The sequence below is a fragment of the Calonectris borealis genome, chromosome Z (genome assembly GCF_964195595.1).
Source record: "Calonectris borealis chromosome Z, bCalBor7.hap1.2, whole genome shotgun sequence".
NCBI lineage: Eukaryota > Metazoa > Chordata > Aves > Procellariiformes > Procellariidae > Calonectris > Calonectris borealis.
The window spans coordinates 51,914,420-51,927,132 of NC_134352.1; positions in this window are offsets into that span (position 1 = coordinate 51,914,420).

The window sequence follows — 12,713 nt, forward strand, 5'->3', positions numbered from 1 at the left end:
GTTAGAGCGCAAGTCTGGGACTCAGAAGATCTGCCTTCAGTTCTCTGTGTGACCTCTGGTTTTCTTGGGTGGAGCTGCAGTGCTGAAGGTGAAAGCTGCGATCCCCTGCTCGAGCGCTGTCCCGCGTGAAGTTAAGACCATAATCCCATATTGGATTTCCAGAGCTCCCAGGACAACCGGACCAATGCGTCTCCGCTGTCCGGGCTGCCCCTGCCTGAGGAGCTGCACGCTTGCTTCTCCCCTGCAGGACACCAGGGGTCCTTTCCTGAAGACTTCGAGTGATGCAGCCCAAACACAGCGGGGGTGCATGGGCAGGATTTGCCAGCTGCAGCAGCAGCCATCGCTACATTATGGCTATAGCAAGCAGTGTCTGGATTAAATGAACGAGGGAGAACCAGTCAAAAAAAAGTACGCCTCGGTGACACTCGGGGACTTTAAGTAAAAATTTTTCCTTGAGTTAAATATTAAATGCAAGTAATATCTGCAAGTCCTAGTGCGCATACGTTAGCTTTCTACATACTGTGAATAAGTAAGTTCAAGTTACTATGCTGTTGTTGATCACATCACTAAATCAGACTGTTTTACTGCAAAATTCAGGGTTGAGGAGTCTGACTGGAGAGTCTAACTCTGAGTTGGTACTAAATAACCTGATGGATGTGTAAATATCTTAAAGAATAATTTTCCACAATATCTGTGAAAATAAGTAGCCAGGTGTACAATTTTAGAAGTATCATAACTGACGGACAGATAGCAACTCAAGTGTATCTTACTTACCTCTGGTAAGGTACAGGGGAAGCCACATGTGAGAGATGTCATCAACTAAGCTAGTCCCAGAAGTATTTCTGTCTTGTGGCTTTTTGCTTTTTAAAAAAAAATATTTTTTACCGAATTTGGGGCCATAAAATGTATACCATCTATACAGAAGCAGAAAATTGCAAATTTATATTCTGGGAAGATGGAATCCCATTTTTTTAAGTCACTTTGGAAGTGCTGTAAATAAACAAAAATAACCCTATTCCAAAGAAAAAGATCTCCTGTATTTTTGGAATGGCTGTATCTTCTGCGATGCGCTTCTTGAGGTGTGACTATAGAAAGGGAAATATTGGTGAAAACGGTACTTTTTTTTTTTTAATTCCTGAAAGTTTATTTTAATGTGCAAATAACAGCTGTCAACCTTCCAGCTTCCTGCACTTCTGTCAGTCTTCATTATTCATGTCTTGTTTTCTTTTTAGAATTGACAATGCCAGAATAACTGCACAGATATCTTTAATTAATCTTTTTATATTTTGCTGTGTTTAAAATAAAACTTTTGAAGCCTAGAAAAAGTTATTTTCAAATACTGTAATTGCAGAAAATATTTTCAGTAAGTTTTCCCAATTCATTCACTTCATATAATGTCATTATTGTTCTCCGACAGTAAAATCAGAAATTATTGGAGTGATTTAAAAAATAATGTTCTGTAAAACATATTTGATGTCTGTTCTGGTTGCTAAGTAAAAAGGGGAGAGGACTGTTAGGGGAGATAAATCTTGCTTTGAAGAGAAAGGCAGAGCTTTTATCTAAAGCAAGGACATTGTGCTCTGCAAAGAGAGGAACAGTGGAAGCCTTGTACCCCCAGCCTCACGGGCAACTCTCATGCCGACCAAAGGCAAAGAGGCAGGGCGAGTCTTTCTGTAAGAGAAAAAAAAGAACAATTCGTGTGGGCAGCGAACAGGAAGTTTGCTGGTGGGTTTGGCAGGGTCTGGCTGGCAGGGACGCTCGTCCCACCCGCAGGAAGGTAAACTGTCGGGAAGGAGCGACCTTCGGGGGGGAAAGGTGTGCGCTAAGGAGTAAACAGTGTCATTTGAAAGCACTCGTCAGCTCTTTTTTCCAGCAGTTGCATATGTAGGAGCATTTAAAGAGTGGAGGAGGGAGCTATCTTGTGCTCATATTTTTAGCTTATATACACTAAAACCATTCAAGTAGCATGTAAGTGTGCTGTCTCACACACACAGAGTGGAACACTGGAATCTCAGAAGACGAAAAGTTTGATTAATGTGCTGTGATAGGTATTTGTTGGTGAGAAGTAGTCTTTCTCCAAATACTTCATTTATACTCCTTTACTGACAGAAATGTATTGTCTCCCTCCCACGCTGGTTAGGTGCATCATAGATCTGTAAGGAGTTGCTATTCTTTGGAGATATGGGGAGAGAAGATAAAACGTGGAAATCGGTCGTAGTACAGACAACCAGTTTTCCGAGATAACTGTAAAATCTCTACTCTCTCTCTTTCCAGTTGTTTTTCCTTTCAAGAGCTCAGGCTGGTGGACCACTAACCTGCATCTATTCAGACATCAAAGCCACATTTGCAGTGTCTTACAGAGCTTCCTTCTGGAAATAACTTTTTATAGTCTTTGCTCACCTGTCACAACAGATGCATAAATATGTTGTAAATTCAAGATCTTAATCGGGCTTATGAAAAATAGACAATATAATTTCATTCGGCTCCTCTGAAGTCTCTTAGAAGAGTATTCTTGAAGGTGTCAAGAAACTGGAAATCCATCACTTACCTTGGGAGCCTGATCCTTCAGTTAGTTTATCACTTTTTCCATTCCCAGTTTTTCACTGTTCTCTTTTCCAACTTGAAATTTTAAGCTTTTCCTTTGAATGTATTGGACTTGTGCTGTTCTTTCTAATTGGAAGAGTCCTTGAGCAGTCAGCATTTTCTTTACCTAAACTTACTTGTAAAATAAAATGAAGTTGCCTTTCAGCCATATATTTATTTGATAAACTAAGTGAACGTGCACTTACAGCCTTGCTGAAGGGCATTACTGAGTAAGCAGTTTTGTTGCCGTGTGGTGGCATTTGAAAGAAAGTTACAAATACAGACATGATATTTCATTAGGAGCTTTATTGTGGTCAGTGCGACCCACAGAAGTAAAATCCTCTTCCTACTTAGGCTTGGTCTCCTGATTATTCGCTCAACAATCGTATTAGTCTTTTTCTGCTGCAGCATCATTCTGGGATCTTGCCCAGTACATTTCTAAATTCAAGGTATGATTCCCCAGACTTAGCTGCATTCTTTGTTCACATGTGTAACTTTGCACTTAGCTCTAACAAGGCAAATTCTTTTGACTTAGGTCCAGCTTATTAACTGTATCAGCCGTTCTTTTATCACTGTGCTCAGCAAATTTTACCAGCAAATTATTTTTTTTTAGAGTGCGTTGTTTCATGTATTTGATGATATGAAGCTTAATACTGCTTCTTATGAGGCCACATTAGCACTATTCCCACTCAGTTGTGATTCCTTACAGAGAGCTACTTTTTGTGACCTGTTAGCTTGGCTTTAAACTAGTACTTTGCTGAGAAACTATTAGGAGAAGTCAGTGCAGAGTATCTCCCAAAATACAAACAGATTAGAACTGTGCAATAATCTTTGCTGTAAATCTTTTAATCTCATCTGAGAGTGAAACTAGGTCTGTAAATATTTGTATTTATGTTCCCGTTTAGATTAGAACAAGTGCTATGGTGAATCCTTTCATTCGTGATTAATTGAATCACCTTTTCCTCTTATTTTGCTTGCTGCTCATCAGGCAACTTTTGACAGACTTTTGCTTGAAAATTATTTAGCGTGGCAGCATTCAAACTGTGGTTAGGTATTAGCGTTTGTCTTAGTCACTGATAAACCCTCTCCTGTTTGTCCCAATGGTCAGCCCTTGAGGTCAGTCCCAAGGGACAGATTTTAGAGGCCCAGCACCAGATCACCTGGAAGCAGGGAAAAGTGAAGAGTGATGCTGGAACGTTTTGCCATTACAGACGCCTTAGGGTGGCTGGGACAATGGCATGGGGCCAGCGAGTTCAATGCAGCGTGAATGGGATACCAGTCCTCTTCTGGATCAGCAGCTGGAAGTCAGGCACCTAAAATGACACAAGTTGAGATACCGGCATCGCTCCTCTACACTCCCATTCCTCCTCTGGCTGAGGCTAACACCGGTGTCGGCTGCGCAGTCCCAGCTCGTCTCAGAAATGGAGGCAAACTCTGTCATCAAGGCCCCTGACAGACAATGTGCAGTGCTTGCATTAAGCACTCTTTATTGCTAATCTTACTCTCTGAGTTACTGCATGCTGAATGCTTTTCAAATGCTGTCCCTTGCCTTACATTATATTATCTAGGTCACAGAAGCTTGGATAATCCACTTCAGAAGAAACGGCCATATCCCACAGGTCAGATAAGGAATTTGGGCTGCCTAACATCCAGGAGTGCGTAGGCCACCAGAATTGGAAGTATATGTATTTTTCAGCTCCTGCTGATAAACTTTTTGGATACATCGATGATGCACATCTGGACCAAGGAAAAAGATCATATAAGAAACTGTATTTGGTTTTCTGCCTTTGACTTTGGATTAAAATAAAGAAAAGAATAACAGATAAGCATGCCTTAGGAGATCATGTTGAGATTTAAATTTATTTCATTTTCAAATATTGGGAGTTTTATGTATATACCTTTAATATAGAAACTGCTTGTAGGGAAATTGAAAATACCTTTCTGCATCCAAGCTGGCTACTCTAAACAATGGCATACTAAGGGTATATTTCTACAAAAAAACAGACATGCAGCATGAGTATGGGTGAGGAAGAATTCTGGTTATTCGTCACTAACAGCGAGGACTGGAAATTTTAACCATATGTGTCTTCACTGACTGGTAGTACAACATCTTCAGCAAACGGAGAGGGTAAGAATTCTTCTGGGCAAGCCTTTAAGGATCAGCTCTTCAGCTTTACTTCAAGGTCTTAAATCCTGGCACTGAAAAATCAGGTTATGGTTTCCCTGTCCTCCTACCTTAATACTCCCAGAACACAACAGCCAAGAGTTTATTTTTTCTTAGACTAATCAAAGGATCTCGCACCCTGATAACTCTGAAAAAATAGTCTTACAGGGGCAAATATAACAGGTGCTATCTTCATATCCTTGGGCAGGGAGAAGCCACCGCAACACGTATGGACTGGGAAAGGAGATGCAATGCATTTTCCACCAGTCCAAGTGTTCTTGGTTTTGCATCTTGAAGAGTCAGGAACCTCGTTTGAGGGATAAAGCATGTTTTTTTAACCCCGTGTTGTTTTCAGGTAGAGGAAGTTACAGCACTGTCGGCCGCAGCACAGCAGGGGGGAGCGGGGCTGTGGAGGAGGCTGTGAGTGGCAGTGGGGCTCTGCCACCCTTCTTCCATCTGGCTCGCTCCTTCGTACGAACAGAGAGACCTAGCACATTCCTCCGTTCCTCAGAGCAGCACCTCCTTGTAGCTGGGAGAGGGCCTTGTAAAGCCAGGGAGATAAAATTTATCACCGCCACAGTAACGACAGAGGAAGCAGTTGAGCCGTGGAGCGTGGCGGAGCTGGCTCCGTGCTGATAACGGGAAGGGAGAAAGCGGCTCTGTATGCAGTGGAAGTAGCGCAGCTGGGAATTGTTTTTCCCGTAGGCAGCTAGGGCACTGGCCTGCTTCTCCAGGTGAGATACCTGAGCCAGGAGTTCCTCTTTTCTCTGGCAGACTCTCTCAACTCCTGTAAACTCCTCTCAGGCCAAAGGACTCCTAAGTTTTGCCACTTGAAACAAATGCTTGATGTCAGATGAAACTCAAGCACTCCACGTTTCTGTCATCTTCCAGTTAGGCAGCAGATTATTAGCGTGGCAGATACCAAAAGAGCTGATAACAAGCAAGAGTTGATAACTGAAGGATTGTAAAATCTCTTCTAAAAGACATGCTTCTCTGAAAGATTCACATAAAATCTAAACTATGAAATCCTAACACCTTTTTGCTTATTATCTGCTGAGGACCCTAGATGGAGAAGTCCTACAGGGTCAATTCAACAACTTGTATAGCTTCTCAGAAAAAGATAAAAGAGAAGGAATGTGACCATGTGAGCATCGTATACTTTTTCAAAGATAACTTAGAACTAATTTGGAATCTCCGCAGCATAGTGTCTCTCTGACTATCTGCTGCATAAACACAGATTTACTTGCAGCTCTCCAGGGTGAAGATATGTCTGAACCTCAGTAAGTGAATATGAGGAGATGCACACACTGAATTAAATAAAGAATTTTTCAGGACCCGATTTATAACTGTTCAATGAAATCAAAATGCTCTTGAACATCTAATTTTGTGCTGATTATCTCTAGATGGAAAGTATAAACAATAGGCTTTTTAATTAGAAAATGACGGCTTAAATTGGATTTTTTACAAGAAAATGTTTGTTTGTGAAGAATTTTTCAACACAATGTTTTTCACATTTTTGAATCAATGCCATTTCACTCTGTTTTCTTACTCAAAGTGACTTTCTGCTCAGTATTTTTCAAAATCTCGTTAGGCACACAGCTCTGCTGTTGGCAAAGCGGTTCTGAAATGACATCTTTGCAGCCCACAGACCTCAAGTTGCCCAAATCAATTGTTTTCAACAGCACTGCAAGCATGCTTGTGTTATTTCAGTAAGCCTTTATCTTCACTATCACTAATGCTCCCTGTCTGTTTATTAGTTTGTCTCTAGTGGTATTGCATGGGACATGAAAGTCAATAATTAGTGCCACAGGATAGATTTGTCATGTTAACAGCAGGCCACAATGAAATATATTAGAACTATTTATCTGTAAAAACTATTTATAGGTTAAAACAGTAATCTTTTGTCACTAAGTTCATTTTCAAGTACTAGTATTTTTTGGTGAAAAAAATTCATCTTCACTCAGTTGTTTGTAAGGAAGAAAGCTATTGAAAATAATGCATCAGTATCCACTAACGTTTGGAGTGCTCCATTAATTTATGAAAGGAGTAACATTCTATCTCTAATCAGTCAAATGTAAAATACTATTCAAGTAAGAAATTTATTTGTATGAGGAAATCAGTTTATATTTAAAATGAAGAATAACCATCAAGGTGGTGAGATGTCCAAAACTGGCAGGAATGTCATTACTTCGTGCAAGGGCCGGATTAGGATCACAGTCCACTACTGCAGGTCAGGAACCAAGTAGCTAACGTTTAATCTTTTAAATTTTACACTTCTTTCCATTTACACAAAGCTTGCTGTTCTCTGTCATAGCTTGCTGTTCTGTGCTCCATTGGGGCATGGAAAGATGATGAACTGAAAGAAATGAGGCTAGCATCTCCTAATGCTGGGTTGCTGAGCTCCCCGTGAACTTCTAATTCACCATGTTTGCTGTTTCCTGCAGGTTTGGAGTATCTAATGTGGCAGAAGAGGAGTTGTCAGTTTGTTGGATTACTTCATACTCTACCCACAGTGTGCTAACCTTTATCTGGTAAAACTGGACAAAAGGAAGACACAGAAACACATGAATAGGAAAAAAAACAAGCAGGCCAAAACTGGTATCAAATCACAATAGTATAGTACCAGGCATTGCTAACATTCAGCACGTATGGATGGGTACCTAAATCACATGCCTATAGTCACAGGGATGCTGAAAACTACTCAGTCCAGCTAGTGCTTGCATTGGGAAAGCTCAGCCCTCCCCTCTGGCACGAGACAGATAGCTGTTTGAGGTCCAATGATCCTGCAGTTAGTCCTGCACCAAAACTCCAGGCAAAATTCGTTTGCGTTGACCCTTACCTGCGTGGCTTGGCTACCACAGGCTCCAACCTGAGGAATAGCGGTCTAAAATCAGCACATCTGTTAGGACGTTAGCCCACCTACCAGCTTGCTGACCAGAACTGAGCAGGAGGGAATGTGTTGGTGCCCACCCCATTGACAAGAGGATCATGGCAGGTGCAAACCTTCTAACAACTGGACGGATACTCTGGCACAAAAAGACCTGCTAAGACACTGCGAGCAAAATTCAGATACAGAGATTGCTCCTATACCTCCTGCACACGGGACTAATAGTAGTGACCTACTGAAGGACCAAAGAGGAATCGTTCTTATGCTGAGGAAGGCGTGTGCTCAGTTGCTGAATGGCACAACCTCTGTGGCATCTGCAGCAGTAAAGACTCACAGTGCTGAGAATAACGCTGAGCCCTTTTTAGAAGCCTCCTGTGCTTCCCGCCTTCCCGCAGCTAGGAAGTCACCCAGGCAGTGCGTTAGCATCCATCACAGGGTGGTGCTGGGTCTGGCTCAGCACAGTGCTGAGTGAAGCCAGAAGTCTTGCCTAGTGTCTGGAGGGGATTATGATTACTGTCAACACATGGTAAGGGGGATCCCTTCTGCTGGAAGGTGCTGTCAAGAACATTAATCAGTCCAGGGGGATTAACTCCAGGAAATTGAGCTCCTAGATCTTTCACATATGAGATTTTCTCCCAGACCTGGCCTATTCTCCCCTTTTTCTCACCTCTCTTATGTAATATAACTGGGTGAGATCAATTGCAGCCGTGCAACAATGCCAAACATTACCTACAGCTTAACCCCTGCCTCTGTAGTTTTCTCTTTACAAGCAAAACAGGCTTTTGGACTGTGAACTGCAGGAGGAGATGCAAGGGCACGAAAACGCCCTTGGGGCGAAATGGGGCAATCATTAACCGTTACTACCCAAGCAGCCAGGTCGAATGAAAATAATCATAAGTCTTACTCAGAGATAAGACAGTAGCTACACCAATATCCCTAGGTTTTTCTCAGCAGCACAGTCATATGATGGCCCCAATACAAAGGAGAGTCTGTTATCTGTGCCTCACGTTTAACTAATAACAAACCCATTTTATGTCATTTCAGCAAAAACACTGGAATGAAATACAGAAACTAAATAAAAATATTCTTGGAAGAAACCAGCTGGAACAGTGTCTTCCCTTTGCTCTGTCTTTTGTTTCCTGAGGAGTTTTGTTTCATCAAGTAAAACTGATGGAGACCATATTCCCTCCTCCAGCTGTGCCCTCTCTAGTCCCTGCCCAGCACTCAAACCAAGGCACCTGCCATGTCCAGTCCTTCTGCCCTGGGAGCGTTGAGAATTTGCTGTCAGGGCCTGGAGCTGCTGCTCAGCCACATGGGAATATCCCTGTCCTTCAGCCAGTGGCCCATCATGTTCTTCCCATTCCAATTACGGTCTGCCATACCAAGAGGTTACCTGGGCAATCCCTAGCTAAGGAGCAATGATTGCTAGCCCTGAATCAACCCCCAACAGCTCCTTACCCAAGAGTAGGTAGTTCTCACACCTAACCAGCTGGTGGAAGAAAAGCAGCCTACTCAACATATGTGGTGACTATGGATTCAGGGTCAGACCTACTTGCTTTAGGGAGGGTGGCCCCTGAAGCCCACACACAGAATTGCAAAATCAGTAGCAAATGTCTTAAGTCTATCAAGCTGAGAGCAAAAGGTTGCCACCTCTGGTTACAACCCAAGGGAACACCTGAGTTAAAAGGGAAGAAAAGAAAAGGCAGCAAAGGTCTTGGAGCTAGCCTCCCCTCATGCCAAACCACCACGCCTGCTAAATGTAAAAAGATATATCGGGAACAATTAAAGCTGTGAAAGTGAGTGCAAAATGGAACTAAAATGCAATAGGGATGTGTCAAAGCAAGAAGAAAATCTCTCAACCTACTTTTTTTCTAAGATAATTGATTTGCAAGGCGTATGAAACAAAGGAAAACCATCTAGACTTTGCTATAGCATTTAATATGTCCAGTAAACTGTGTTATGCTGGGGAAGTCAAGAACTGATTAAAAATTGTGAGATGTGCATAGAGCTAGTTGAGAGAACAGCAGCAGTTGTGCCAACTGGGAACTGATACACGTGTGGCATATATGGTTTCTGGATAGGACAAGTGGCATGCTTGCCCCAGAGGCGGGTGCTGGCTTTGAGGGACAACAGCATCCCCATCACCCCATCGGGTGCACTCGGCGTGGCTGTGAGGGCACAGCGTGACACCGCTGTCTTTGGGGACACTTGTGCAAAAGGGACAGCTATGCAGAGAAACGGCAAGGAGTTGCTGCTGAGGGCTGCATTTGGCTGCCAAACCTTTATTGCTTGCGGTGCCCTAGAAAAGGGCAGCAATCAGCTTTGCTCTTTTTTTTGCTTTTGGCCAGATTTGCGGTGAAGTCTGGGGGGAGGGCACTGATTTCCCTAGAGCCCTCTGGATTGTACTGTTGTTCATGCCAGCGCACAGTGAGCACCAACTAGGGGTTTTGGTCCTGGCGGATAAGGTGGTTTGAGCGGGCCCTGAGCTGGAGATGTGCTGTAAGCAAAGTGCTTGCTCTGCATCCAGTTACAAAAGTGCAGCGTATTTGATGAAGCCTATTAGTATGCCCTTCTCTTCAAAGAGAAGGTGAGAAGAATCCATCCCTTCTTCTAAGGAGATTGTGAACAAGCAGCATAATGACTTCCATTTATTACTGGGCTTCTTAGCACTGAATCTCAGATTTCTATGATTCTTGCATGGCTCATGGGGATGAAATCCAATCCACAAATGAGATAGATGGAGTATTATCCTGTACTGAACACTAACGGCCACCCCCCTCATGAAACAGGACACTTAGTGAATAACGAACACTTGTGTGAGACATGCAATTCCTAAATAACAAACAATTTTCTTCTTGAAAATGGCAAGTGCAGCTCCACCTCCTTCTTTAAATAATGGTTTTACTTTGGGGGAATTTTTTAGAAATGAAAAAAAGTCACATAATGCATTTCATAAACTTTTTTAAAAAACTTTTAAAAAGTTTTTAAAAATAAATTTAACAGTATGCTAGATTTTTAGCATTTCTATTTATTGTGCATTGGTTCCATTATTGTGCATGAATTATTTCAATGGAAATAATGCAAATGAAGCATTTTCTGGGGTTGGTTTAGAATGTACAATTGAACCCTCCAGTTCTGGGCATGTCTCCACCACTGGCTGTCTCCTGCCCAGATTGCAAGTTATGGTAGCAAATATACACAAGCTGCAGCAGTTCTGTGGACATATTGAAATTATATCATTATTAGTTTTTAAAGTTAAGCCATCATCATCTTTGCCTCTGAGTTTGACTTTTGTCAAACTGAGTGTACTTTTAAAAACAGTAGTTTTCACTTAACTGTTTTGCCATATCTGCTTTGCTAGTCGGTGCTTAGCATTTATGACTTCAGAAAGCGACTTGCAAACAATAGTTTGCCATTACTTTCTTTCCTGAATGTCATCAGCCTGGGAAATGGGTCTCCAGCCTTTTGGAAACCAGCTTGTCCACCCCTAGGTGGCACATGCCACCCTCCGTTTTCTGCCTGTCCCAAAAAGTGCTCTTCTCTGTCTGGCAGACTACCAGGCGCTCGTGATGGGAGCAAAAGGAGGGATATCGGAAAGACACTTCCAGTCAGCCTCCACGTCGGCTGCTTTTATTACTTTCAGTGAAGCCACCGCTGCTGCTGGTGGCTCGTCTTAGCCAGGGCTGTTTGTGACTTAACTAGGGAGCTCTCCACGTTCCTGGAGGTACCCTGCCACTTCTTCAGCACTCTAGAGATCCAGAAGAGAGGAAGTAAGTCTATCCACAAGAAAGAAAGCGCGAAGGTGGAAGGGTCTGGTTATAAAATGCCTGGTAAAGGACTTTGTAAGAATGCTGGCTTTCATCACTCTAGCAGTCAGCCAAGATGTTTCTTGGGCAAATGCTGCCATGGTTTGATTTTTTTTTTTTTTAAAAGCCTTATTTGTCTCTTTACTAATGTCAAATGGGAAAAATAGAAAGGCTAAGCAAAGTTAATAGCAATTCTTCCCCACCACCAGCATTGCCGCATTATGAAGGAATCACCAAATTTATGTTTTCCAGGGGACATAACTCAGTTGAAAGCAGTGGATTGTCAGGCTTCTGTGGCCACGTACTGCTTCCTTAATAGAAATGAAAAATCCCAGTGCCATAAAGGACCTCTCTGTGTAAGTCTGTGTGAATGGGTTCTGTAGGTGTCAATGACTATGGACGGAAAATATTTAGCAGAAACAGCAGGGGAAGGAGGAAAAGTACGGGCTGAGGGGCAGCCTGTGAAAGTCTCCCAAGAGCTGTTAGACTCTGGAGACCAGCAGTCCTTTTGGGTTCCCTTCGAGGGCTGAGGCAGGGCTGTATGTGCACCCGGTGAAACAAGGGGGCACAGGAGGGGATTTCCAAACCTACCTAAAAGCCTCTGGTGCGTCCGTGCAACGTCCCCCTCTGAGCAAACAGCCGGGGCTGGTCTCCCAGCTTCAGCCCGGCAGCGATGAGTGTCAGCACGGGCGCGCGGGCCTGCGCCTGAGAACTGCGGGAGCCAGTACGTCAGCGTGATCTGCGGTTAGCTGTCTGCTATTAATATCAACAGTTTCGCTCCGCCAATGGCTGGCTTAATAAAAAGTTTCCTAGGAAATATGAGCTGTGATCTGTGTCTGCCCACAGGCCTATTGACTATCGTGGAAAGGGAATTGCCGATGCTGGAAGGGTCTCTACATACCGTGGGTAGCTTCGGGACGCTAGGCTGCCTCTATCCACTAGTGAAGAAAATGCTGCTCTAGACTTACAATAGCAAGAGGGGTTTTGCAGAATGACTGGGTCTTTTTTCCTGCCAAAGACAATCAAGGACTTTTCTAGTAGCAGATTAAAAAAAAAAAAAAAAATTTCAAGATCATCCCAAAATCTGAACATCATGATCTTGTTCTCTGTAATTACTTAAATCTACATTATTAGTTTTGGTCTCTGTGCCAGCACTGCGTATCCTCCAGAGCAGCGTACTGTGAGTTCTTTGTTTGAGCCTCTCTATTAGTAGGTGTTGGGACCTTATGGAAACAAATTAATTAATTCCTGAGAGCTCATTATGAGTGGTGGT